This window comes from Drosophila arizonae, chromosome 3 (genome assembly GCF_054131065.1).
Source record: "Drosophila arizonae isolate 15081-1271.41 chromosome 3, UAZ_ARI_1.0, whole genome shotgun sequence".
Taxonomy (NCBI): domain Eukaryota; kingdom Metazoa; phylum Arthropoda; class Insecta; order Diptera; family Drosophilidae; genus Drosophila; species Drosophila arizonae.
The window spans coordinates 18,171,401-18,198,428 of record NC_142923.1 but is presented as its reverse complement, the minus strand read 5'-3'; the positions used below and the strand labels follow the sequence as shown (position 1 = coordinate 18,198,428).

The window sequence follows — 27,028 nt, the reverse complement described above, 5'->3', positions numbered from 1 at the left end:
CTGATATTTCTTATTCTTCTGCTTCGGTTTCTGCTCTGTTATGCACCTTCAAATATATTTCTGCTCAAATACACACGTACGCACATCTCACCTACGGAAAGTCAGGCAGTCAGAACGGTCGAGAGTTGCGCCAGAAAAGATAAATATGTCGTAAAAGTTTTTTATTTGCGTTTTATTTTTGATACAGCAAATGACTAACTTGTTGGCTGACAGACAGACAGACAGTGAGAGAGAGAGAGAGAGAGAGAGACAGACAGTGGGGCAGCGCGACAGTCAGACGCAATGCCCATGGCCAGCAGCTACAACAGGGCAGAGCGAGATGGCAAGATTACGCGTAAGACAAAGCAAAGCGGCGAGCAGCGTGTGACAGGCGGAGCAGAGTAACGTCTGTCACGCACAGACCGCCAGCTGCCCCAATGCGGGCGCCACATAGCCTGAGTGCCTGCCTAACTGAGTGCCTGGCTGCCTGCCTGACTGCTTGACCCCCGTCCGTCTATGCCCCAAAGCGATGAGACTTTAAAAAATGTTCAAATTTGAAATCTCGCTGCTTTTGCCCAAGCAAACTTCCAATACACTTTAAGGCATGAAAAAGCTTACTTCAATGCATGAAATCTATTTGGTAGAAATGTTTAAATATGGAGTAGATGCAAATATAATACAATATTAGTAGATACAGCTTAGTTATATGATTCCTTGTATCTGTAATCTTGGAGTTTCAACTGATTAGATAAGAAATTGACGAAGTTTACGAATTTTATACTCAAAATAATAAATAAATATATATAGAAAATATTTTTAAAAAAATATTAAATAAATATAATATATAAATATATACGAATTTAATTTAATCTTACTATTGTATCGAACATATAATTTTATTTGTTCTGTTGAGTTAACAATAATTTTTCAATTTGTGTTAAATGTAAAAAATAAATCTCTATATTTTTTATATTCAACATGCAATTTTACATGCCAATAATTTCTGATTTCCTAAATTTAATTTAACATACATGTAAAAAATAAATATAAATATATTAAAAAATTGATTTTTTTTTTGTGCATTCTAAATAGTGGTGATTTTGTAAATAAAATTAAAGAAAAATGTAAAAAATAAATATTAATATTTGCTGATTGTGTTTAGTTTGTATTTTTGTCACAATAGTTATATTTTTATTTTTTATATATGTATAATTATTATTATTTTTTTGTAAACCATAACTGAGCATTAACAATTTTTTATACATTTGTAGATAATATTTAGTATGCGTATTTCTAAATTTTTATACTGAATAAGTTATAGAAACTAATGTCTACGCTTCGAAGTACCCAATAAAATAAGACATATTTAAATTGTGTACACATTAATTTCATATATTAACTAAGCCATTGGAATATATATTTATGTATAGTATATATCATAGCTCACAAATCGTCAATCATAACGATGTTCGCTAAAAGAGCGTCCCACGAAACACAAACGAAATGAAACGAAGGCTCTTATTCTGAGCGAGAGTGAAAGCCAATGAAACAATAGAACGGTTAACAGTTATCTACGATCTATGGTAGACATATTTATATATAAATAAACTTTTACATCAATTTCGACATAGATTTTGATACACATTATCAATTTATAACATAGCTATATAGTAAATAAAAAAAAATCTTTAAAAACAAGAAATAAAACTTGACATGAAAAATGGCAAAACATATAAAATGATTTCTATTTTTAGAAGCTAAAAGCCATTTAACTTTTGTGAGAGTTTAGCAAGTTTTTCAAAAGCGACATTAACGCCAACTCTTGACATTAGTCGACCACTGCCTAGAGTAGCGTCCACTCACTTTCCTGTCATGTTAAATGATGTCAGAGCAAAACAGCTCACTTACTTTAGAGTATAACAAGCAGCTGAGAAGGCACAAACAGCCACTACAGCAACAGCAACAACAACAACGAAAGTGACAGCGACAACAACAGCAGAACAAACTGTCCCTTCTCATGGTCGACACCAGTTGAGAGCTGCAAAGTTGCCATGGAGAAGGTCAAACCGAAGGCAAGAAAGGCCGACCGCAAGTTTTTATTACGCATATTATGCTAGCGATTCGCTCAGCTGTTTTCTCTCCCTCCCACTCACCCACTCTCTCTCTCTCTCTCTTTCTATTGCACTCACTCCTAAACATCTGGGTGGACCAAGGATTGGGCATGGGATTTCAGCATCATTTTAATACTTTTAATTTTTTATGCCGCTGACACAGTGACATCAAATGTCAACGAGCTGCAAAACAAACAGCAGCAACAGCAACAGCAGCAGCAACCGACGAGTCCTGCCACTAGCATAAATATGTTTAAGTACGAGCGTCCATTGGGGGCAGAGCAGCAGCAGAGCCAGCCGAGACGGCAGAGGCAGCGCAGCAAGAAAAATGCTGAAAAACGTAGCATACATTTGGGAGCCGTAGCGCTCGGGCGAAAATTTGCGAGTTTGTGCGATAATAACATATGTAAGTTGCTTGTACATGAATGTGTGTGAGTGTGTAGTGTGTGTGCTTGTGTGTGTGTTGGTAAATGGCATGCAGGTTTTAAATTTAGCACATAAGCTGGCTCTGTCTGCTTTTGCCTTTGCCTCTGCTGCTGCTCCTGCTCTTTGGGCGCGGCAAAAATTTAAGCAAAACTTTAAATGAACTTAAGTGAGAGCTGTAATATATATGCACACACATACACACACACATATATATATACACAGTCAGCAGTTAGTGCAGCACGTAGGTGCGTGTATCTGTGAGATACATTCGAGTTAATCGCTGTAAAAGCGCTTCAAAGTCAATTAGATGCCTTCAAAGTTGATGGAAATTGTTGCGTTTTTGTTTTTCGCTTTCGCTCTGGCCAAAATCAAAGCAAAAAACATCTTATCAAAGGGTTTTTCAACTGCCAAAAATAATGCTATAGTTTATTTCGCTTTGCTTTGCTACTCTTATATAAATTTAAATATTCACATTTAATTGGGCTTTTTAATTGCTCTTAGTTTTTATGTGTTTTTTCTTTATTTTCATTTTTGTACTTATTTTTTTGGTTTTGTTGATGCAATGCAATTTTCGGTTTCATAAATTATTCACACTTCGCTGGTGCAAGCGAAAAAAATATTAATTATATTAATAATTAAATATATATGACACTGCAGCAGCAGAGCAGCAGCTGCGGACAATGTTGCCATAGTTGTGGAACAAACACACACAACAACGAAAAAAAAAATTGGAATTAAATTATAATATTATATGAGTGTGGTAACACTCTTTAAGCTTGCCTTTTTTAAGAGCAGTTAAATGGGATGTGGGTTACACCAGCTAAATAAATAAAGAAGCAAAAGTGGCTTGCGGATGGAAGTGCTTTATCTCCATTAAGCTAGTGTAACTCAAGTATCTTTAATTTAGAAAGGACTGATATGCTAAAAGTTTTATATTAAAATATGTATATTTGCACAAGTATATAATAAATTACGTGGTCAGAAAGGAAGATTTTATATTTAATTTAATCAAGAAATTTGTACTCAGAACTTGATATAAAAGAGATAAAAAGAGAGAATATAATAGGGGAGAAAGACAAAGAGATAGGTAAATAGAGTGAGAAAGAGAGAGAGAGAAAGATAGAGAGTCAAAGATAAACGGAGATAGAGAGTGACGAAGAGATAGAAATAGAAAGAAACAGAAAAATAGTGACGGTGAGAGGAAATTGGAGGAGGAAATAGAGACGAGAGAGAGACAGTGTCTGGGAAAGAGACAGGAAAAGAACGAGGGGCGTTGAAAAAAACAGAAGGCGAGAGAGAGAGATACATATAGCAAGCGAGAGAGGCAGATAGTCAGATAGTGAAGGAGGGCGGCGAGAGAGAGGGAAGAAGAGAAAAACAGTTCGAGTATATTTTGCGATCAACTAAAATATGGATATACTGAAAAAACTATATCATGATTAGCATTATCATCAAGAGTCAATGATGATTGAATATACATATATATTTATATTATATATATTTACATAATATACAATAATACGTATATAATGTCCTTTTACGCTTATTCACGCCTTAATTACTATCCCATCCCGATAATGGGCGTATACTCCCATTTCCCCTACATTCCAGCTTATACAAATTAACATTTCCTTTTCCGGCCAAGAAAAAAAAAAAAAAAAAGAAACCGACACAAAATTGTTTTGCATTCTTTTTGCCTTTGATTCAATTCAATTTCGTCTTGCACAATTTTCAGCTGGCTTTGGAGCGTCGTGTGAGCCCATCTAAACTGTGCCTTAATTACATTTGGTTATGCAGAGCCAAAGAACATTGCGAAAGCGTCCATAGAAATGTTGCATACGAATTGGTTTTTTTTTTTTTTGTTTCTTGTTCTTCTTTTCATTTGTTGTTGGCCAAAAGTATCTTTGTGTGCTTGCTCAGTGGCCAGAAACCGCAAGCCAAAGCCCAAGACTCTGCGTGCAACTGAAGCATTTCGAGCTTTTCGGGTGCTTTTCATGTATTTCGCTCTGGTAATTTACACTGGCTGGCAGGCATATAAAGCCAAATAACAAATCCAGGCATGCAATTGTTTTTATAGCCACAGCTGCACACACGCACACATAGATGCACACATACACACACACACACAGAGAGGGAGTCTCACACCCGCAAATCATATGTCAAAATCAAAGTTAATCCCTCTGTGTTATGTACAACAATTGAAATTATGTGCTTAAAGGCTTTAACTCGGCCTAACAAAACACAAATACAAAACAAACAATAACAACGACAAAAAAAGTGAATAAAATAAAAAAGCAAAGCCAAAATGCCAATGCACAAATTGCGTATGCTACTTCATGTTGTATATATACATTTGTACAGATATATATATTCTTTTTTTTATATATTTTTCAAGTGCTGCCATTATTTTTGTTTTTATTGCGCAATCCACGAAAAACAATCATAAAAAATATATATATATATAATATATATGTACATATATACAGAGCGGCGTGAACAGAAAAATGGAGTTGAGAGGCGCAATTCGAAACAACTGCGGCGGGCACTTGAATCCATACGGCTGACAACAACAACAACAACATATGCCACTGCGAGTAGGAAAGTTAGAGTCAGACAGAGCTTAAACAACTGCTGAATACTCGTTTATGGTAGGCTCGATAAAAAACAAGTTAAGTTTCTACAAAAAAAAAAGGTTATTAAATAATTGTGCCACGCCCTTAGAAATAATAATAAACTATTATACCAAAATCTCTATCTATGGGTTTCGCCTATAACAAGTTACTGGATTTGAAGCTGCTAGCTCTAATCTTCCGCCTAATGTAGTAAGTTCCGATTGGAACTTATCCAATTGGATGTTAATACAGTCTGTAGAAGCAACCACAGGTGAGTCTAAGTTTAGAAATTCTAGCTTTAAAACTATGCAAGCTGTAGCTAAGACTTATCAAGCGCCTAGAGCGGGTGAATAAAAAGCCCCTTAAGAAATTTATATCAAATTTATATCTGTCCCAATACTATATCCACTTTCTATTAGGATATATTCATGCCATATTTATACACAAATTATCAATGTGACACAAATAATAACTATAAACGCAGGCTTAGCATAAAAGCCAATATACTCTCTTTTCTACTTGCTGCATGAGCAACAAGAACAACAACAGCAACAACAGCCAAAAAACAACAACAAACAATAACAGATTTATTGCATATTTCGCACTGGTAATTGAGATTAAACAGTTCAAAAAAGCAGCCGCTTGGCATTTCATAAACCCGCAGGACACAGCACACACATACAACACACACTCACACACACACATAGCCACCTACACTCACACTCTCACTCCCACTCACAGTCAACCTCATACACACACATGTGTGTCCATAAAGCAGCGCATAAATTTAAGAGCTCATATATCGTTTTGCCCTTTGTATCCCAGACCCAACGACATGTTGCAGAACCCTTTTTAATGCCCGCTCAGCCAGAGGGGCGAAAAGGAAGCGTATTTGTTTGACTGACAGTTTTAAAGTGAAGAAATGACAGCTGCTCTGATAAGTTAAATATTGTAATAAAAATATAGAAGTAATTGGAGAAATTTTTGCACTTTTGTTTATATTTTAAGATATTTTAATATAAATTTAATAATTTGTTTTGTATATTCATTACATTTTATGCTACTATCTATCCAATTATTGACTTAACGTCCGAATGATTCTGGCTAAAGCATTTTAAGGCCACTCACTTGAACATATTTATAATCACAACTATTTTGGCACAACTATTTTGGTCATTCACCTCTCTGCTAGCTGATTTCGCTGGATAATTTATCTCTGATCCAATTGGAAATCGAATCAGAAAGGTATCTGCTCTACTTGAGCGAGTATCAAACAGTCTATTGAAGCTCATGCCAGCTATATGCTATTCACAGTTCAGTGTCTCTCTCTCTCTCTCTCTTTCTTTCTTTTCTCGCTTGTTTTGCTAGATATATTCAGATATGCATGAGTTTTTTGATGGACTATCATATGAGCGAGTATCAAGCAGTCGTTTCATATACATATATGCATATATATATTTTTGATCCTTACCCATGCGTCTCTCTTGTTCTGCTAGCTCACCTTATTCGACTAGATACAAGTAGGTTTTTCGATCAAAAATTACTTGAGCGAGTATCAAGCAGCCAATCAAATTGCTCTAACTTATATGCAAATGCATGTTAGCTTTACCTGCTTTCCATCCACTACTTTTCTCTGTTAGACATAAAAAAAAACCGATAAGCTGTTTTTGGCATATGCTTGAGCGAGTATCAAGCGGTCAATCACATTCGAACTGTAAGTCAGCTCCCAGTTCAATCTTGACAGCTCCTCCTTTACTTCATATCTAAAGAAATAAAGTTCTAGATGTCAGACGTGCTTTGAGCGAGTATCGAGCAGTCGGCGCCCGTTAGTTATTCGTTTATGGATTTGTGTGCCCATTGCTTTTTAGACCTTTTGACTGTGGGGACATCATTTCATGCGCCCAACTTGCATGTAATTCGTTTTAATAATTGTCAAGTTGTTGCCTTTATTTATGGCAAACTTTTAATAATTTAATTGTTGTTGCTGCTGCGACAGCAGCTATTGTTATTGCTATGGCCCTAGTTGTTGCTGTTGTTATTGTTGTTGTTGTTGTTGTTCAATTGCTGGATTTGCCGCATTCGCATTTAATTGATAAATGCGTCGAGAGCGCGCGCGAGTTTTGCCAGCTGTAATTATGAACGATTTGAATAATTCAATGCTCAGGCTTTAGCCACGGCCATTGCGTTTCTGTTTACGCAATTAATTGTGTGCCGCACACTGGTATGGAATTGATTGCAAAGCTAACTAATAGTTTTAGCAGTTGAAATGAGCGAGAAAGTGGGGCAAAACATGCTTTGGAACTTGCAATGATTTTTGTTGTGCTCCTTAGATTTTATATTTATTTATTAAATACTCTTGAATGAGCTGCTACCAAAAAAAAAAGGATATGTGTTATTCTTATTAATAGCATATTTTGTTTTGCTAAGATCTTAGGCAACAGTTGTAATATTAAACTCTTCAGACAATAGGATGGAATATTAGAATTTGTGATATAATATTTTTTGTGAAGCAACAAGATAATACCATAAAATAAATCTATACTATATCTATCTTTAATTGAAATTGAAATTCCCCCTAGTTATGTTTCTTTATATTTTTGTGTCCATATAAAAGCAAAGATCGGTTAAACTATTTAAAATTTAAATTTAAAATATATAATCTAAAATACTCTATATAGAATAAGTGAATTATTTTTCAATAACACAATTTCCATTTAAACTATATTACTATATATTATCCTCTTATCAATATTAAAGTGTATAAATTTTCTAAAAATTAAAAGGAAAAAAGTGAAATTAAATGAATGGAAATGAATTCCTTTTCATATTTTATAGCAGCAAATAATAAACGCATAATATATTTAAATTATGCGAAAAGATAAGCGAATTACAGCTCTTGGACCTAATGAATATGTTCTCATAGAGTCAGAAATTAAAACTATGTATTAGAATTGCTTTTCCCTAGCAAGTTTCAGCTCACATGATTTTACATGAACTCAATCGAACAGCTCATTATTGCAGTCATATGCTCGCCTCTCATTTTCACTCATTTCCCATGCGCTCATGCACCACTGTGCGATCGGGTTGCTTGGTCATCATCTGTTTGGCATTCTCAACTTCTGTTCTGCACTGTCATTTGCTTGATAAGCATTCCGCATACACACACATACACACATGCGTCCGGCCACACCCCGCGTGCGACACGACACAAGCTGACACGCCTCTAACAGCCAATAGGTGGCGCCACACACTCACCGAGTCAACGCGCGCCAGCCATAGTTTACCCACACACACACAAACACACACATTCACATAGCCAACTGACGACTGTCGACCGTCGCTCATAAGCAATTCATGTGTTTGTAAACAGTTCAATTTAATTTTAGTGCCGCGGGTGCGAAATTGCTGCTCAATTATTAAGGCAAAGAATTATTAGAGCGCGCGGTTAACGGTGAACGGTGAGGCGAAAGCACCTTTTGTGGACCCCCCATTAAAGAGACCAGGTATATATATAAATAAATATGCATATATATATGTATGTGCATATGTATATAAGGTCTCAATGTCGTCTAGTCACATTTGCCTAGCTCTTGTTAAGCTTCAGGTGTGGTGGGTGTGAACTGGGTGGGTTGGTTGAACTGTAGTTCGTTTAAGGTTTTTACCGCTTCGGCACATAATTGCGGCCAAAAACTGGAAGATAAATTACCCAAACTCAAAACTTTGACCTAAGCGCCGTTTCCGTGAGTAAGATTAATGATGCGGCAATTGCCAGCCATATAAACGCCAACTATCACAGCAACACCAGCAACAACAACAACAACAAGAGCAGCTTGAACAAGTTTATGGGATTTGAATCAAGGGTTGTTGTTGCTGCCAAGGTTGTTGTTGTTGTTGTTGGTATGGGCCGAGTGGCTCACGGGCTAACAACATAATCATTTTAACAGCAGGCCAACTGCGTTTGTGTGTGTGTGTGTGTGTGTGTGGGAGACTGCGCCACATGTGGCATACGCCTAGGTGCGAATGGTTGCATATTTATGGATGAGAAGATGCAGACATACACACACACACACACACATATAGTTAGTGAGTGAAAGATACATTTATTGCTTTGCCATAAACTTGAGTAATAAATTTTATTTTTATTGTGCAGCTCTCTCTCTCTCTCTCTCTCGCTCTGAGCGACTCTACGGCTCTGACTGACTGACTAGCTAGGGAGCTGCTGATAGCTGTTTAGCTAGGGAGTCAACTTCATTTTTTTCTTCTACGCCAAATTGGCATATTTATGACCATGGCGAAGTTCAGGCAGTTTGCCAAAAAAGAAAAAAAAAAAAAAAAAGCCAAAAACGATAAACGACACTTCAATGAACTGAACTGAACGTACGTAGCGCTCGCATCCTGATTTATGCCACAAAATCTGATTTCAAGTTTAAAGTGAGCAAGATGAATGCACCCAGAAGCAGCGCCTGACTCAATATATATTTGGCTAATGGCCTCGGAGAGACGGCCAAGTGCTCGTTCGCTTTTGCCAAATGCTCAACTCTTGCCAGCATGAAATGAATTCAGAAATTCCATTAGGCAAAAATATTTCATATACCTTTTTTATGCTTAACATATTGCAGAGAATTGCATAATAGATTATAAATAAATTTTCAAAATATTCCAATCAATTTTAAATGTTTTTCTAACACACAAAGCAATTAAATAAAACAATTTTCTGCTGTGAAACGATAAATGGAGTATTTTGATGAGGGTTGAAAAGTGTATGCAAGAGGCTGAAGGAGGCGTGTTTTATACCATAAAGCATATATGTTCTTGATAAGGATTGACAGTCGAGTCGGTGCAATCATGCCGGTCCCCATATCTCTTCAGTCTCTCCGTCCGTCTAGTTTTGCTTCAATCTGAGCATATATTAATAATTGTCTGACCCAACGTATAACTATCGGCCTGTTCTGGCTTCTGATCTACTGTCTGCCCATTTGTTGCTTCATATGTCCGTCCGATTTAACGCCTTTCTATACGTCCGTTTGTCCATCTGCTCGCCGTCTATCCATTCGTTTTCCTGACTATCAGTCCTTTGGTTCCCCGCTCAATCGCCTGTCTGTATATCCGTCCGTCGGTCTGTCTATGCATTTATAGCTCCGTTTGCCCTCTCGTCCATATGTCTGACCGCCTGTCTGTTCATCATCCTTCTGTCCATCCGTCCGCTGTCCTTCCTTATGTCTGCTTTTCTTCCGTCCTTCCATTTGACCATCTGTCCGTCCGTTTGTTGCTCTGTCTGTTTGAATCCATAAACTTATCGATTTGAGCAGTCAAAGGAGCTATCGCCTTCAAATTAGGAATTTTTCTTTCAAAAGCTTCCATGAAAAATAATAAATAACTTTTATAATAAGTTTAATAGCTTTCTCTAACTTTTTCGATTTGCTTGAAACAGAAAACAAATCGATTTCAAACTTCAATTATTTGAATACGCTTAAACAGAAAAACTCATTAAATTAGGCTTCCATTTCCACTTCACTCAGAAAAATCCAGGCGGTAAAACAAAGCACTTGGGTAAACGTACTTATCTCTAAGTCAGATACTCCCAATTGAAATGATTAGAATTTATTAAAGTATCAACTCATCGGTGTTGCTCAATATATATCAGCTCTAGATATATACATTTATCAGGTTCCTTTAATCGAATTCTATATAATATAAATGTTGCAGATTTATGGAATAAAAAGTAAATTAAAAGTTTTCAATGATTTTATATTTCACGTGAATTATAAAGTATTGCTAAAAATAAATTTGAGATAAAATCACTAAGCTTAGAGATTAAAATATGATCCAAAAAATATGTCTAAAACGCAATTAAAACGCACTTCATATCCAGACAGTGAATTGCAACGAATGCTATTCATAAACGAAATCAGAAAACAATCTCTCAATTTTAATTTAATTTTCTAGATTTCAATTTCTGTTGGACTAAAGTGAAATCCAATTCAAGGCCAAATGTTTCATGTCGAAATTGAATTTGGTAAATCTTACTGTAGGTCAACACTTGGCCAAGGCAATAATTGCTTCATTATGTATTTAAATGTGGCTCGTGCCACGCCCTTGTCAGGAGCTCAGTTAGCTTGGTGTTTCGTGAAATTTATGAATTTGTAGCATGATTCAAGTTAATCACGTGACACATAAAGCAGAGCGCAAAAAAGCATTATTTAAATATCTTAATGCGTTTAATTTACGAGTATTTGCCATGTGTAACAGTATTTCTATGTGTGTAGATGTGTAGGTGTGTATGAGTGTTGTGCGTAGCTTATGCCTATGCCTATTTGGGAATATTTAAATTTTGGGCCAGGTGTATAATTAAATTGGAGCTTGCGAACAGCTCAGGCGATATCTGGGCACGCACAGAAGGAGAGAGAAAAACAAAAAAACACCGAAAAACGAACATATAAAACCCTTAAAGAACAAGGTGAAAATGTTTGTATATTCCCATATTTCCTTCTTTTTTTTTTTTTTTTTTTTGGGTATTTGAACTTGTAACCAGGCATTGGATGATTATGCAAAGCACTTGACCCCACAATGGGTCCACAGAAACCGAAACCGAAACCAAAACAGCAACAGCAGAAGCAACCAAAAAGCTCAAAGTTTTCGTAAATTGAAGTTGGGCCTAAGCTGAGGCGCTTAACTTGTGTGCTCCCGGCTGACAGATAGCTAGCCGGCTAGCTAGCTATATAGGTATATAGATAGATGGATGGATAGATGGATGAATAGATATGTAACATTGTAATGCATGCCAAGTCTCCAGGCAATTTTCACATGATATGTGTGTCAATGACCCCCACGGGAGACCAGCGACTCGAGGGCCAATGGGAGTCAATGCATAGCAGAACCTTAACGTCGGACCTCTACGGAGCTGGTCTGAGCTCAGACGCTGATATGCGTGTGCCCCTGTTATAAACTTAATTAATGTATTAAACTTGCAAGATGTGCTCTACTCGCACTACACACACACACACACATACACATACGTTGCTTCGTTCGTTTCGTATTTTATGGGAGGGATGTCTAAACAGCTTTCGAGCTTAAGCAAATTTATATAAATGAAAGTTGCTCCTTTGCTAGATATACTATATAAAAGATGGATATAAACAATTTATATTGGGTATATAAGTTAGTTTTGTGGGTGGTTTACGTTTTCTAAATGCAGAACTCATATGGAGCAAATGAAAAGTTTATTTTGTATGTAATACAAATAAATACAAATAAATCATAAGTCAGTACATTTCTGATAAATTTCAAAAGCCAAGAATATGTATGTATATGGATTAATATATATATTTGATAAAAGAAAGCAAAATTAATTTTTATATATTAACATTTGTAAGGCTGCCTCTGGCATTATATATAACGTATATTTATATGTACATTCTCATATATAAGCAGCTTTAAAAACGCAGCTTTTAATCTGATATTGAAGAGAGATTTCTTTTTGTTATGGTGTGCAGTAAGTGCTTCAAGATTATTTTCTTTTCTTTTCTTTATGAAACGCTGGAAGTGGAGCGAAAAACAGATTTCATGAAAGATGAAAGAAATAAACATATACACAAAAATTTTTACATATATACTATATATGTACAGAAAATTTATGAAAATGAATAATGGACCGACTTAAATTTTAGGTAGAGTTTCTGTAAAGTAATATATACATTTCAATTAAATTGATTTTAAAAATTAATTTAAAATTTAATTAATTACATTATTAAAATTAATTTGAAATTTTTGATAAATAAATTTTGTTATTAAAATTTAGTTATTCATATTTTTTACAGTAGTTCGATTATTATTTAATACTTAAAATCATAATAATCATGTACAGGTAAACTTCTAAGTTTTAATAAATATATATTGTGGTATACTAATATAGATGGAGTTGTTAATAGAGGAAGTTTATTTTTTATTTATTTCAAAATTTGTTTTTTTTTTTTATTTTTTCTATATTTTCTGTTTTCATAAATTACCCTTACTGAAAACTATTTAGTATATTGTTAGAACAGCCCTCGTGTGTCATATATGTCGTTTATATAGCACTTCTCTCATTAAATGCGTAAATTTAATTGGCCCAACGTCGCACGCGTCGTATAATTAATGACGTAACTCAAAGCAATACGGGAACAGAGACAACACAAACTGAACCGAACCGAACTGAACTGAACTGAGCTGAACTGAACTGAACCGAACTGAGCTGAACTGTGCAGAAAATAACGGTGCACAGAGTGAGAGCGCCAACATCATCTGAATAAGTCATAAGGTCTTGGCTTTTCAAGCAGCAACAGCAGCAACAATAACAACAGCAACAGAAACATCAACAACAACATTAGCCCAAATAAGCCATATCTGTTTCTGTATTCGTATTGACTGGCAGTTAACATGGCCAGGCAAAAAGTTTGCTTGAGTTTTCAACTGCTAGCAAAATTGTCCTGTGCATACCAAAAATAAGGAGAAGGAAAAAAAACAGACACAATTGCAACTGTCATCCATACACTCTCGCACACACACTCACATACATATAAAGTAGACAATATATATAGAGTATAGTCGGTCGCATGTATTTGGCAACAATTTATAAGGGCAATACGTGCAGGGCATATGCCGGCGAGACTTCCTGTCGGGAGGACAAGCGTTGACTGCAACGACTTCAACTGCAAAAAGACGGGGGAATGAAAGCAGTGCGAGAGAGAGAGAGAGAGAGAGAGCGCGCGCGAGAGAGATAGAGAGGGACGACGTTGCCGTGGCATATAAAGTATGAGGTTGAGGACAACTATGCGAAGTCCACGCGTGTGCATACCAATTGCAATGTTGGCAAACATTTGAAAAAGCCAAAAACGGAACTCGCAACTGGTAGCTACAAATGCAACTTATGCGGGAAACCTGTTCCAGCAACTGCACCAAAGAAATTGACAAGAAATATGGCACATAGTAGAGCCAAGGGGTATGCACGACTTAAGAAATACATGCGCCATGGGTGGATATGAAACACATGGGAATTTCACAACTTGCAGAGAGGGAGAGAGAGAGGGAGAGAGAGGGAGAGAGAGAGAGAGAGAGAGAGAGAGAGAGAGTATACAAAAATTAAGTTATAAGTTTTGACTGACAAAGTATAAAAACAATTAAAATATATACAAATTAAATTAAAAAATATATTTCATATATTATAAATTAAAATTTATAAAATTCAATCAATATTTTTATAACATTTTGGAAACCAAAATATTTTGTTTGTTAAATTTCAAATAAAATAATACGAGCCATATAGATTTTAAGGAATATATATATAAAATTACCTTAATATATGTACTCATATATTTTAAAATATTATATATAATATTATTTGAAGAAAAATTTTTTAAAATTTATTTTATTTATTTATTATTAACATTATTAACAATAATTTTTAGGGAAATATTTAAAAAATTGATTTTATTTTTTTATTATTAAAATCAACCATATTATGCTCCAAATATTTTACAGTTGTAAGAATCCAATTATACCTAAATTTATACAATAATCAATTATCGTCCATTCGTACAGGCAAACGACAAACATCCGTTCCAAGCACATACAATTCGTAGAGGGTATCACACAGGAACAGGCAAAGGCAAGTTCCAGAAATTGCTCGCACTGCGTTGGCATGTACCGTTGCTGTCGGCTAACTGTATTCCCCTTGTTGTTATTGCTGCTGCTGCTTTTACACAATTCGATAATAAATATTACAAGCTAGACAATAACAGCAACAACAAAGAGCTACAAAATAAGAAGTAGAGGAAGCGAAAAGAAAAGAAAGCAAGAAACACGAAAAGTTGAGCGCACAAAACGAGCGAAAACAAATTAAATTCGGTTTGCCGTTTGTCGTTTTCTTATTCTTTTCTTATGCTATTCTTTCTTTTTTCTCTCGTGCACAAAAAAAAAAAAAAAAAAAAAAATTTAAGCAATTACGCGAGGCGTGGCGGGGGCTTGGCCGAGGGCAACAATTTGCATAAGTTGCCAGCTCCCGATGTCGGAGCGAGTGAGAGAGAGATAGAGATACAGAGAAAGAGAGAGTGAGCAGCATTGATTACAAGCGTGAAAATGTATTTCGCATATGCGACAGAGCATCGCGAAAATACGACCAAGAAAGTTGACAGCACAAAAAAATCAAATAAAATAAGTAGGAGCGCAGGAAAGGGAAAGCCGCAAGGTATGCTATGATTTTTTGATTTTGTGGCCCAGTCCGCAACTCCAGCAAATCCCAGGTTGGTTCTCCCGGGTTCTTGTGCACTTCACAAAGGGAAGAATAACCATTGTAATAAATTTAAAAGGGTTTGACAGCTGTTCGTTAATTGAAATCAAAACCTAAGCTACCAAAAAGATAAAAGAAAACAGAAAAGGAGAGAGGGCGAAGATTTTGATTTAAAAGGAGTGAAGTCGGAAGTAGCATAATAACATTTAAGTAGAATGTAAACAAATTTCAGTTTAATTTTCAAAGGGAAAGAAATAACTACAAAATAAAAATTAAAAATTATTTTAAAAAATAGAGAAATAAAATATAAAATGTAAAATGTAAATGTAATATAAAATATAAAATGTAAAATATAAAATATAAAATATAAAATAAAAAATAAAAAATATAAAATATAAAATATAAAATATAAAATATAAAATATAAAATATAAAATATAAAATATAAAATATAAAATATAAAATATAAAATATAAAATATAAAATATAAAATATAAAGTATAAAATATAAAATATCTTGTTTGTTTACTTTTTATTCACCTCATCAGATTTCAGCTATATTTCAGTGCAACACTTAAGCTCTAGTTTTCTGAGCCTTATGACATTTTCATCTAAAACGTATCTATGACAATTGCTGAGATTTTCCAAGTGTATCTCCGTTTCGCTACAGTTGCCAAATAGCTTTCAATTTTGGTTTTATTTTTTTCTAATACTATATATATATTATTTTTTTTTTATTTTTTTATTGTTATTGTTGCTGTCACATGTATTTTCAGTCATCTTGAAAAATGTACTTTTTATGCTTCATTACGTCGCGTCTTCCTGTTGTCAGTTTTTCTTTACATTTCGTTTAACATTTGTCACTTTTATAGCTGCATGTGTGTGTGATTGTATATATATATGTAGTATATGTATATGTGTATGTCTGTGTGTGAGTAGATATATGAGTCTGTCTGCATATTTGTACATATGCCTCGCAGCTGCCCATCTTCATTTTGGTTTGTATCTCCTCTTCTTTTTCTCCCTGTTTCTGAATTGCTCTCATGTTATTGTTGCTGTATCTCTTATTGTTGCTGTTGTTGTTGTTGTTATTATTGTCGCTAGCATTTCCATCAACAGCTGCTGCCATCCCAGCCCAGCCCAGCCCAGCCTCTTTACAACTTGATTTAAGGTTCAGTTGATATGTCGCCATTTCGTTCCATTTCTATCTTTATCTCCTGCCACTTTCTGTCTGTCTCCCCTGACAAATGTCATGTTCAAATTGTAGACTGAACTTTTGACTTTTGACAAGCTCTCTCTTTTGGCTGTGATAGATAGATGGACTTGATAATGTATAGAGTCAAGGTCACAACAAAACAGAACCAAGCAAAACCAAAAAAAAAAAAAAAAAAAAAAAAAATCAATCAATTTGGCGAAACTAACATGAGCTGAGCTTTTTAATTTGTTTCTGCTTGAAAATAGATATTGAGAACTAAAAAATAAAATATACTATACTATAAATATACTATAAATAGTATATATCATATTATTAGAAATTAAATCCCATTACTTTCTCTTATACTTTTTTTTTTTCTTCTATATATATACATTGTTTTTACTTTATTCAATCATAACAATTTTATATATATAATTCCTCTGATATTTCTTATATTTTTCCAGCTCATTTGCTTTCTGTGCTTTTAGAGCTACTTGAATTATAAATTGGGCAAAATATCTCCATATAAGCGATGTCTGTTCAAATTGTTTGGCAAATTTTGATTTTCGATTGGCTCCGTTTATTTGGTTTCAGATTCTCTTGTAGCGTTTAATTGGTACTCATCTGCCTCACTTATGCCGAGAGACTTGCCCATTTTTGGAATAATGTTTGTCTACGATTTTTGCTTATTCCGAAATGTGAAGCACAGCATCTGCATCAGTTTGTTGGAGAAAAACAATGCACTAATGATGCCACAGCCAGAGTTTGGCCCAGTCTTGTGCACAGGAGAGGACGAAACTGCTAATGAGCGGATATAGACAGCGTTAAAGGAAAAGCTGAACAGGATAACAAAAAAAATGTTTTGAAGTGCAACGAAAATTAGAAAAATCATGGCACAGAAATTGATTATGGGAAGATAATGGAAGAGAATCTCTCAATAGATTCTTATAATTCTTTCATGTTATTCTTAGACTAGTATTTAACATTTCGCAACAATTTATTTATTTTTAGGAATATTATTAAAATTTAAAATAGACAAATATTTATTAAACATGCTGCAAAAAAAAAAAAAAAAAAAATTAAATATGTCTATTTTTTTTTTTTAACTTTTCTTAGGTAAATTTCAATTTAATCTTGGAAATACAATAACAATATTTAATTTGGTTTTTATATGATGATTTGCATTTTTTTTTTTTTAATTCCAAAATAATCTTTGCGTTTCGCAATGAGACCTTAAGAGTACTCTCCAAAAGAGACTTTGAAAAGCAGATAATTTATTTTTAAAAGGAACGAAAAATTAAATTATAAAAAATCCCCCTTATACTGGACTAAAAATTGTTAGTGGTAGTCAATGTATTAATAGCTGCTCTTACATTGCATAGAATTTATGTGTGTTTAAGGGTCCGTCATTAGGCACTCTATTGATCTATCAACAGTTTGATAGGGAGCGAATGTTCAGCATTCATCAGGCATCGCATTAGCGTGTTAAACTACTTAACACACACACACATACACGCACACACATGAGCCCACAACATATCAGCGCCAAATGGAATCATTTCAATGGGCGTGGCTCGTTGCGCCTGATTGAATTAATCAGCTTCATTATTTTCGTGCTATTTGGCTTTAATGTATTTACGAGCATGTTTCAATTAGAGGCACGAGCCTGCGAACAAAAGCCCCGACATAAATTCCAAGACATTGAATGACTAATATATACACACACGATATATATAGAAACATGTATATATATTTAGAGCTAGGTATGTGAACATTAAAGAAGAGCTTCAAGTGGGGGAAATTTATGTGGCTACGTGCAAGGCATTTGGCCAAAAATCTCAGTTAGTCAGCAGCAGCTGAGTGTGTGTGTGTGTCTCACTCTCTCTCTCTCTCTCTCTCTCTCTTTCTCTGTCTGCATGCGTCCTTGTGCATGTGTCCTCGAGTGTGCATTTGGCATTTGCGGCATGCATATTTAATGTGATCATGAAGCGAGCCATTATTGAAATTGGTTCACAATGCCAAACAGACAAATAACCGAAAACTTCAACCCAACTACAAATAAATAAACATTTCCAGCTGCATCTATGACAGTGTGTGTGAGAGAGAGAGAGAGAGAGAGAGACTGTCTGTTTCTGTGTGTACTTTGGTTGTTTAATCAAAAGTCTTGAAAATATTTTCATTTCATGTTTAGATTGAGGCATCCAACAAAATGCTCTAAAAGAAAGTATGACCGACTAGCTAATGCCCGGTAATTGACTTTTAGAGCTAAGTGTAATTTACCCATTTCCTTTGATAAACTCTAAATTTACTAAACTATAATACTGCATCCTTGTAAAAGTTTAATAAATATCCCAAAATCATATATATTTTAATATATCAATCACAGCCATGACTAATGTCATGTAAAGCACATTCAACTCTGCTGATGCATTGTCATAGAGCTACAGGGTATTAATATGACAATTGATGATAATGTTGATAGCAAAATCATCATCATCATCATCATCAGCTGCTGCTGCTGTTGGCTGTTGTTGCTTCGTTTTTTTTTTATTATTGTTCAAATTACGCAAGCAATCAATGCCATCGCACAGGGAGCACAGCCCCTTAGACAGGTGACAAAGCGCAGTTACAGATACAAGCATTTGGGTATTGGATAACACACACATACACACACACACACAGGCACACATAGTCGCAAGATGTGAGCACAACAAAGCAAACCACACACATACAGACAAACATATTATATTATATTCAATAAGCAGGCGACATATTGATAACAAAAGCTTTGAAATATATACAAATAGGAAGAGAGAGAGAGAGAGAGAGAGGGAGAAGGGGGGCAAGAGAGATTCCAGAGAAGCCTTCGCTCTATGGTGTAGAATATATTGAATATACACCAAGCACACACACACAAAGGAGCTGAGCAGCTCGAAGCATAAAACATTTTGAAATTGTGAAAAAATTGTATGGCTCTGGCATTGTATTGGATTTTGTATTGTCCAATTGGAAGAGCGGGTGTGCGTGTGTATGTGTATGTGAATGTGTGTGTGTCTATGAGTGAAGTAGAAATCTCATTGAACATATGTTGATATGTCTCTAGCGCTGCCGTGGGATTAGACTACGGTATGCACCACAATTTCTATTATATGAAAAACGGGCTCCAGCAGAAAATCAAGAGAGAGAGAGAGAGAGAGAGAGAGCATGGGAGTGAGAGAAAGAAGTGGAGCAACTTGAGAGAGGGAGAAACTTGATGCAGTATGGGTAAAGCTGAGATGACGCCAAAATGATACGACTATGAATGCAATCCACTAACCACAAAAAACCATTTAAAACTGCCAGAGCCAAAAAAAAAAAAAAAATGTATATGTAGTAGTTGTGGAAAATGTGGAGTACGAAAGCTGCACCGGAGGATGCAAATGAGAGCGTGTTTTCGACAAAGTCAACGGAATCTCCAACTGCCGCTGCTGCTGCCACTGCTGCTGCTGCTGCTGTTGCTGCTGTTGCTGCTGCTTCTTCTTCTTACACCCATCTTTCGTTGCCACAAAACACTGGCTAAAACGTCGCTTTGTTGCATGTGTTCGCCTGCCTCCCACAAACAGCTCAGCTCTCTCTGTCTCGCTCGCTCGCTCGCTCTCTCAGTGTGTGTGCTTCTGCTGCTGTCACCTAATCCCCTTTTTCAATAAGATTTAAATTTGCATTTGACACATATTGGACGACGACAACGCCAACAGCAGCAACAGCAACAACAACGACAATAACCATTGACAACAACAGCAACGACAACAACGACGACGACAACGCAACAAACACCGATTGCGATTCCAAATGCGAATAAATATTGAAAACGGAGCGAATAAAAATGCAACATTTGACAGGTCGAAGATTACCTGCCCTATAAGGAAAACATTCACATGGTTTTGTATATTACAGCTGACAGAATATAAGATTTTAATATCTATATATGATACTATCCCCTATTCAATATTTTTTAGTAAATGCTAATAATAAGTTGAGTTTGAAAATCGTATAATACAAGTATTTGATAAAAATAACAACCATCAAATAAATGAATACATGAATGATATGAAGAATACAGGCATAAAATAAAAATATAAATAAAATTATAGACAATTACCTTTTATTTAATATGCATATATTTAATGATAAATTAATATATAAAATAATATATTTTAAAATAATATATGTATATGTAACAATTTTAATATACAGAAGCTTCAGTTTTAATAATTAATTTATTATATTTTTATTTCTTTCCCAAAAGTCCATATCATACAACAAGTTTTTATTGTTTAAAAATATTTAACTTATGTAAACAAATTAAAAAAAGAAAATAATTAAGAATTTATAACATATAAAATATTTAAAAATATTATTACATATATTTTTAATTATTATTATTATTATTTTTTTTTTTTTTTTCATAAACTTTTTACTCCATATATTTTAAAATATATAATCGATACATATACTACATATCTATATCTGTTTTTGTGATTTACAAAAATCTTATTAAAATATTTTAACAAAATAGAAAATATAATATAAATCTAGAAGTGAAGAGAATAAGAGAAAATTAAAATGTATGTAAAAGTAGACATATGTATGTATCTTATAAATATAACAAATATAAAGACTTGAATAACAATCAGCTCAACTCAATATGAAAACCAAATTGAATTTTCTATATTTTTTCTATAGCAAACAATAATGAAAATATCCAATACGATAAAAGCCAAAAATCTATACACCAAACAGTGCATAACACCCTCTAAAAAAAATGAAAGCTATAAGCAGGTGGAAATGCATGCGAAAATGTTGAAAATGTGGGCAACGTGGGCGACAGGTAGACTCTACGCAGAGCTGCATAACTAAGAGCATATAGAGGCAGCTCTAGGTGGCAAACGGCAGCGTAAAAGAAAATGCGCGTTATTAGCATAGCTGTAGGAGCGGGAGGGGCAGAGGTAAAACCCTTGAATTGGGTTTTACTTTGGTTAGTTGCATAGTTGGATATGTTGACAGGTTGGTTGGCTGCATTGGCCCGACTTCTGGCTTTGCCTGGGACAGAATGTGTGTGTGTGTGTGTGTGTGTAGCTCTGGCTGACATGTTATGTGATTTGATTTGGTTTCACTCTATGCCAAAGACAGAGAACAGAATTACAATGGGGTAAGTACGTTTTGGTACGGAAACCTCATTAGCTGGCATTCCATAAGTCTGCGCACAAACGGACATGACAGACAACAAATGTCTACCTGCCTCACCACCTGGCCAACTGCTGCCGTTGCCGCTGGCTGTGCTAAATAGCTGACAATAGCTTTAAGCCCCGCAGAAGGGCAATGCCAGGTGAGCTGCAGTTATGTGGTTAAGGTGATTGAGAAGGTTCTTAAGACATGCCATGCATTATCGAGTAATCTGTTTGAATGCGTGTGAAGCTCGTGAGTAACTTGACAAAAATGTGAAAGGTCATCAAGAGTAAATATCATAATAATTTAGATACTCATTGATGGATTTAAGCTATAATACTGTTAGTAAGTTATGTATGATAGATTCATAACCTTGATATAGTATAAAGGTGGTATTTTAATTAATATATGTGCATGTATAATAACTTCATATTTCATTTACAATTTGTCCGCACAAACGCAAATCAATCCTTTATTGAAACTTGGGTTTTAAATATTAAATCTACTTTTAACAGATTCTAGCATTTTCATAATTACTTTAAAAATTATAGTATACATATTTAAAATATGTTATATTCAGAAAATTACCTCTTCACAACGTTCCTTTTTAAACGTTAAACAGAAGCTGAGTATTTAAAGAGCAAACATTACTTTTCTAAGCTTAAAATAAATAAAAAAATCGATAAAAATAAATTAATAATTAATAATTTAATAACTATGTAAGCTGCTGTAGACACAAAGTTGAATATCTATACAATTTATACAATGTAATTCTAAGGCCCTTCGACTTGCTAATTTGACACTAAACTAAACTGCTGTAGCTCTTACAGATCTATTCGTTTCATTTCAATTGAATTTAACTTATTTTCACTTAAAATGCAAAGTATTTGTGCTGTATGTTAGTTTTGTGCACTGTCCGTCTGCCTGTCCGTATGAACGCAGACCACTTCGCCGCTATTGAATTTGTAGCTTTAAATTTCAAATATATGTACTCATTCACAATCGAAGCTTTGTAGTATTAATACTTTTTTTTTTTTTTTTTTTTTTTTTTTTTTTTTTTTTTGCGCTGAAAAAAAGTTACAGCATCGCAAAACCATTCAATCCATTCCATGCAAAACCTTTTATAATTTGTATAGAATTTTGATTTATCATTGAGCTTCCATTTGTTACGTTAGGTGAACAGCTATGCGGTGCTACGATTATATTTCACTGAATTTTGAATTTCATTCGACGTCTCTTTAAAAGACAATATATTTGAAGAAAAGTGCAAGTATATTCTGTGTTGGCCAGTGTTGCCATATTGTTAGCATATAATAAAATAATAAAAGTAAAATATCTAGAATGAGCAATAAATTATCTAGCTTTGTCTACTCCTTCTTCCTACCTAGACACTTAAGAATAATACGAATATTTCATATGTATATCTGCATTTCATACTCTTTCCTCTCTTTTACCCATTTCCTTTCATTCAACATTTCGCTCCACCACATAACACCATTTTTTAGATAACTGCCATTTCACTACAATTTTTTCTTAAGCGCTTCTGACTAATTTCTCAATTTTCTTCTGCTCTGCTTTGCTTTTCACTCATGTCTTTTGCACTCTCAATTTTCTTCGCTCAATCGGAACTCACACTCTCACATCATTTCCGACCTCTTTGACGATTTGCCTTTTGCTTTGCAGCTTTTTTTCTCTTTTTTCAGTTTTCCAATTTTTAACAACTTAATTTAACTATTTTTGCTGTCACTTTCACTCCCTCTGCACTGCTCTAATTGTGTCTCGTGTCGCATTCAATTCTATTTTTTGTGTTCCAATAGCTTCTCAACTTTCTACAGCTTTTCCACGTTCTCACACTTTTACGTATCTCGCGTGTGTATCTCATCTGACAACACATTCGTAGCTCGCATTGAGGCTGGGGCTGGGACTGGAGCTGCGGCTATTGTGTTGCATGTATCCAACTTGGCTCGCTTCATTAAAAACTAAGTCCTTTTAAATTGGCGCCCGCACCAATTGGAATTCATAGAGGGAAACAAACGGGCGAGCATTTTCCCACTTTTTTTTCCCCTCTTTTTTCGTGTGTGTGCGATTTTTTATGCTCTGTGTCAAATGTGCGATATGTGGACTTTGATCAACTAAGGGAACTTTATGCTAAGGCTTCAAATGGTATTCTCTTCATAATATATTCGATGAGAAATATAGGTAAAGCAGAAATAAATAAATACTGAGTATGTTTAGTTTTATTATTATTATTCATATTATTATATTATTTTATTTTTATATTATTTTTTTTTTAATACTTATATATATATTTAATAAAGCTATCAATCAACTTAAGCGATCCACAATCAAAGCGAAGTAGTTTACAAATCGATAAATATCGATATTTACATTGTACTCTATCTACATTAAGTCTGGTAGTTTGGCTTAAAATGTTTGTAGACTATTAATTTTTTTTTTATATTTATTCAAATTCATCTTCAAAAAGCATCATAATTTTTCCTCTTTTATTGAATGACAAATTTAAATAGTGTATCAATCTCACTTCAATAAAATCTTTATTTAACAATATTTCGATATATATATATATACGCAATAATAATATTAATAATATATAAATCTAATATTACTACCCAATTCAACAGGTTATGAACAGGCTAATTATCATTGAATTGCATTGATATATCAAGATATATGATATATGTATTCCTAATATACTAGGAATATATAAGTTAAATTAGTTTAAATTGTTTTATTTAAATAGATTTATCTATAGCTAGGGTATATGACACGTCATGAGCTCTCTAGCCAAATTCTAAATTCCAAATCTCACTGGTTTTGCTTTTTTAAATAACAACGCACTTTTTTTTTTTTTTTTTTTTTTTTTTTTTTATCCTTTTAATTTGGCTGCGTGGGTGCGCCCAGCTAATAGAAGCAGACGCAATGCGCGAGACTCGCTTTTCCAGCTATTTGGCTGGCAAATATTTGAGACCATTTGGCTTCTGGCCAACGAGCCGTTGAGGCGTTGCCATTGGCATCGTCAAAGGGTTTGCCTAGCAATGGCCCAGTCCCAGCCTCGCCCCCGCTGCTTGGGCAGCTGTTTGTCATCCGTGTCTGTCGGGCAATTTACGTTAAGGGACAAGACAGAGTGCGAGAGAGAGAAAAAGATAGGCAGAGATAGAGATAGATATGCCGTCAAATATGTTAAATAACAAACTATTTTGCATTTTTATTTTTATCTAACTCGCGTCTCGCTGTGTCTCGTGCTCTCTTTCTCTCATGCTTTCTTTGTATTCGTATCAATGGCCAAGCGCCGGGCATTAGGCAAATGTGAATGTGAATGTGAATGTGAATGTGAATGCGAATGTGAATGTGAATGCGAATGCGGCCTGTGTGAATGTGGCTCAGTCGAGCGTTTCGAATTCCTTAACGCAAATTTGTGCGGCTGGCAGCTAACCTCGCCCTCCCACCACCCCCTTACCCCTTTCCCCATTCCCCATTCAAACTCCCTTCAACCCGTTTCGCCCGCTGCTTGTTTTGCGTTTTTGTTTGCACAGTCATGTCAATTTAAATCTATGTCAAAACACACGGCTTAGTTGAGGTTTATTTATGTCGGTCCAACTCCAACTGTCTTCGCCTCCCACTCTCTCTATCAGTATCTCTCTCTCTCCCTCTTCTGTCTCCATCACTTTTTCACTACCATGGCAATCTGCCTCTGTCTCTGCCTCTTTCATCTTCTCCATTTTAAGCGAATTCAATAAAAATGCAAACGCGTTTTTTATTTGCCTTTGCCAACATCACGTAAATGGATCTTTTGCACTATCTGAATAATATTCGATTTCCACAAATTTGTAAAATTGGTTTGGCAAACGTTTTAAGTGCGTTACCTTGGGCCCTCGGCTGAAATTCTAATTTAGCACTCAACGCTTACTCAGTTCATATTCATTGGATTAGTCTCAACTGTGAGTTGCCGTAGATTGAATGCTCTGTAAAGTCTATATTATTTATGAAATATATACATACATAAAGCATATCAGATTTCCTGGTTTAATTTCATTTGAAGTGTTCTGCGGGGGTTTAGTTTTGACAACTAATAATTTTGTTTTTTTCCATGCATTAGATTAGTTTACTCTCAGACTGCACTACGATCAGCAGTTTAATTTGAGCGCGGGCGTGGCCTCATAGATTTCAGCCATTTATAAAGAGATTACGATAAGCAGCTTATACATGCTCATTTGTTCGCTCAGCTCATCGGCTTCCCTTGCTTAGCCGGCGTTCTTAGTTCAAGCCTAAATAGAATCGCATTGCAGCGACTCGCTCTGGAATTTGGCTTGAGCTAGAATATACATACAGACAAACATATATACACATAGTGAGCGAAGGTGTTAATCTTGTTCAATTTTATACACAACTGAAAAGTATGCAGTGCCCTAAATATATATGAGCTTCCAACAGCAAAAAAAAATAAATAAATAAAAAAATCATATATTATTTAATATAGAACTACAAAGAGTAATAAAAAAAAAATTATTATATTTATTATCTCAAATATGAAGTCAACACAAAAAAATAAAAATTCTGATTTTCCCTTAATCAACTTTATGCTTTGACTTATCAGCTCTTACACGCATATACATACATATCATATACATATATCAAATATATGTGTATACACTTACAACTCTCCTACTATATTAGTTTTGTATCTTTTGGCCATCCAACACTGTGTCTGTGGCCAAACTATTATGCGCTCGTGGGCAGGACATAAAACTGTTTTGATGGATGTGCCACAATCACAAATTGTTTCGTTTTTCGGCTTTTTGGTTGCTGCCCTGAAAATGTCCAACTGCATTCATATGATTAACATCAATCAGGGCGGTTGCCCAAAGGGGGCGTGGTAGCCATGACCCGCACTCTTCCGCTCGTAATTAAAAATCAATCAGCGTGTGGCATACAGCTTAATGCTGAACAGCAGCAGCAGCAGCAGAAGCAGATAGGCCGATAGACTTGGCTACCGACCGCTAGATGGCGTTTCGCTGCAATTGAGCTCTGTTGTGGCTTTGGCTGACGAGCTCAGTTGAATTAAGTTTGGTTTGAGCAGTTCAATGAAAGGGAATTTCATATAGCTGACAAATATTTGATTCGAAATTGATTGTTAAGCTAAATAAGCTGAAATACGGATTGAGGGCTTAAGTCGCGCTAACCAAGTCAAGTGACATAAAGACATTAGATAAATGAAT

At 34.8% G+C, this 27,028-nt stretch overlaps 1 protein-coding gene and 1 long non-coding RNA gene across 7 annotated transcripts in view; one reads left to right on the top strand and one right to left on the bottom strand.

Moving 5' to 3' along the window:
• The window catches only part of LOC108611919 (uncharacterized), a 120,558-nt gene that overhangs the window by 39,476 nt on the left and 54,054 nt on the right, over positions 1-27,028 (bottom strand). The window lies entirely within an intron of this gene.
• On the top strand, positions 1,778-17,641 carry LOC149269813 (uncharacterized). The gene is made up of 3 exons (XR_016269214.1): positions 1,778-2,496; positions 5,003-5,399; positions 17,051-17,641. It is a non-coding gene; the product is annotated as an uncharacterized LOC149269813 (long non-coding RNA).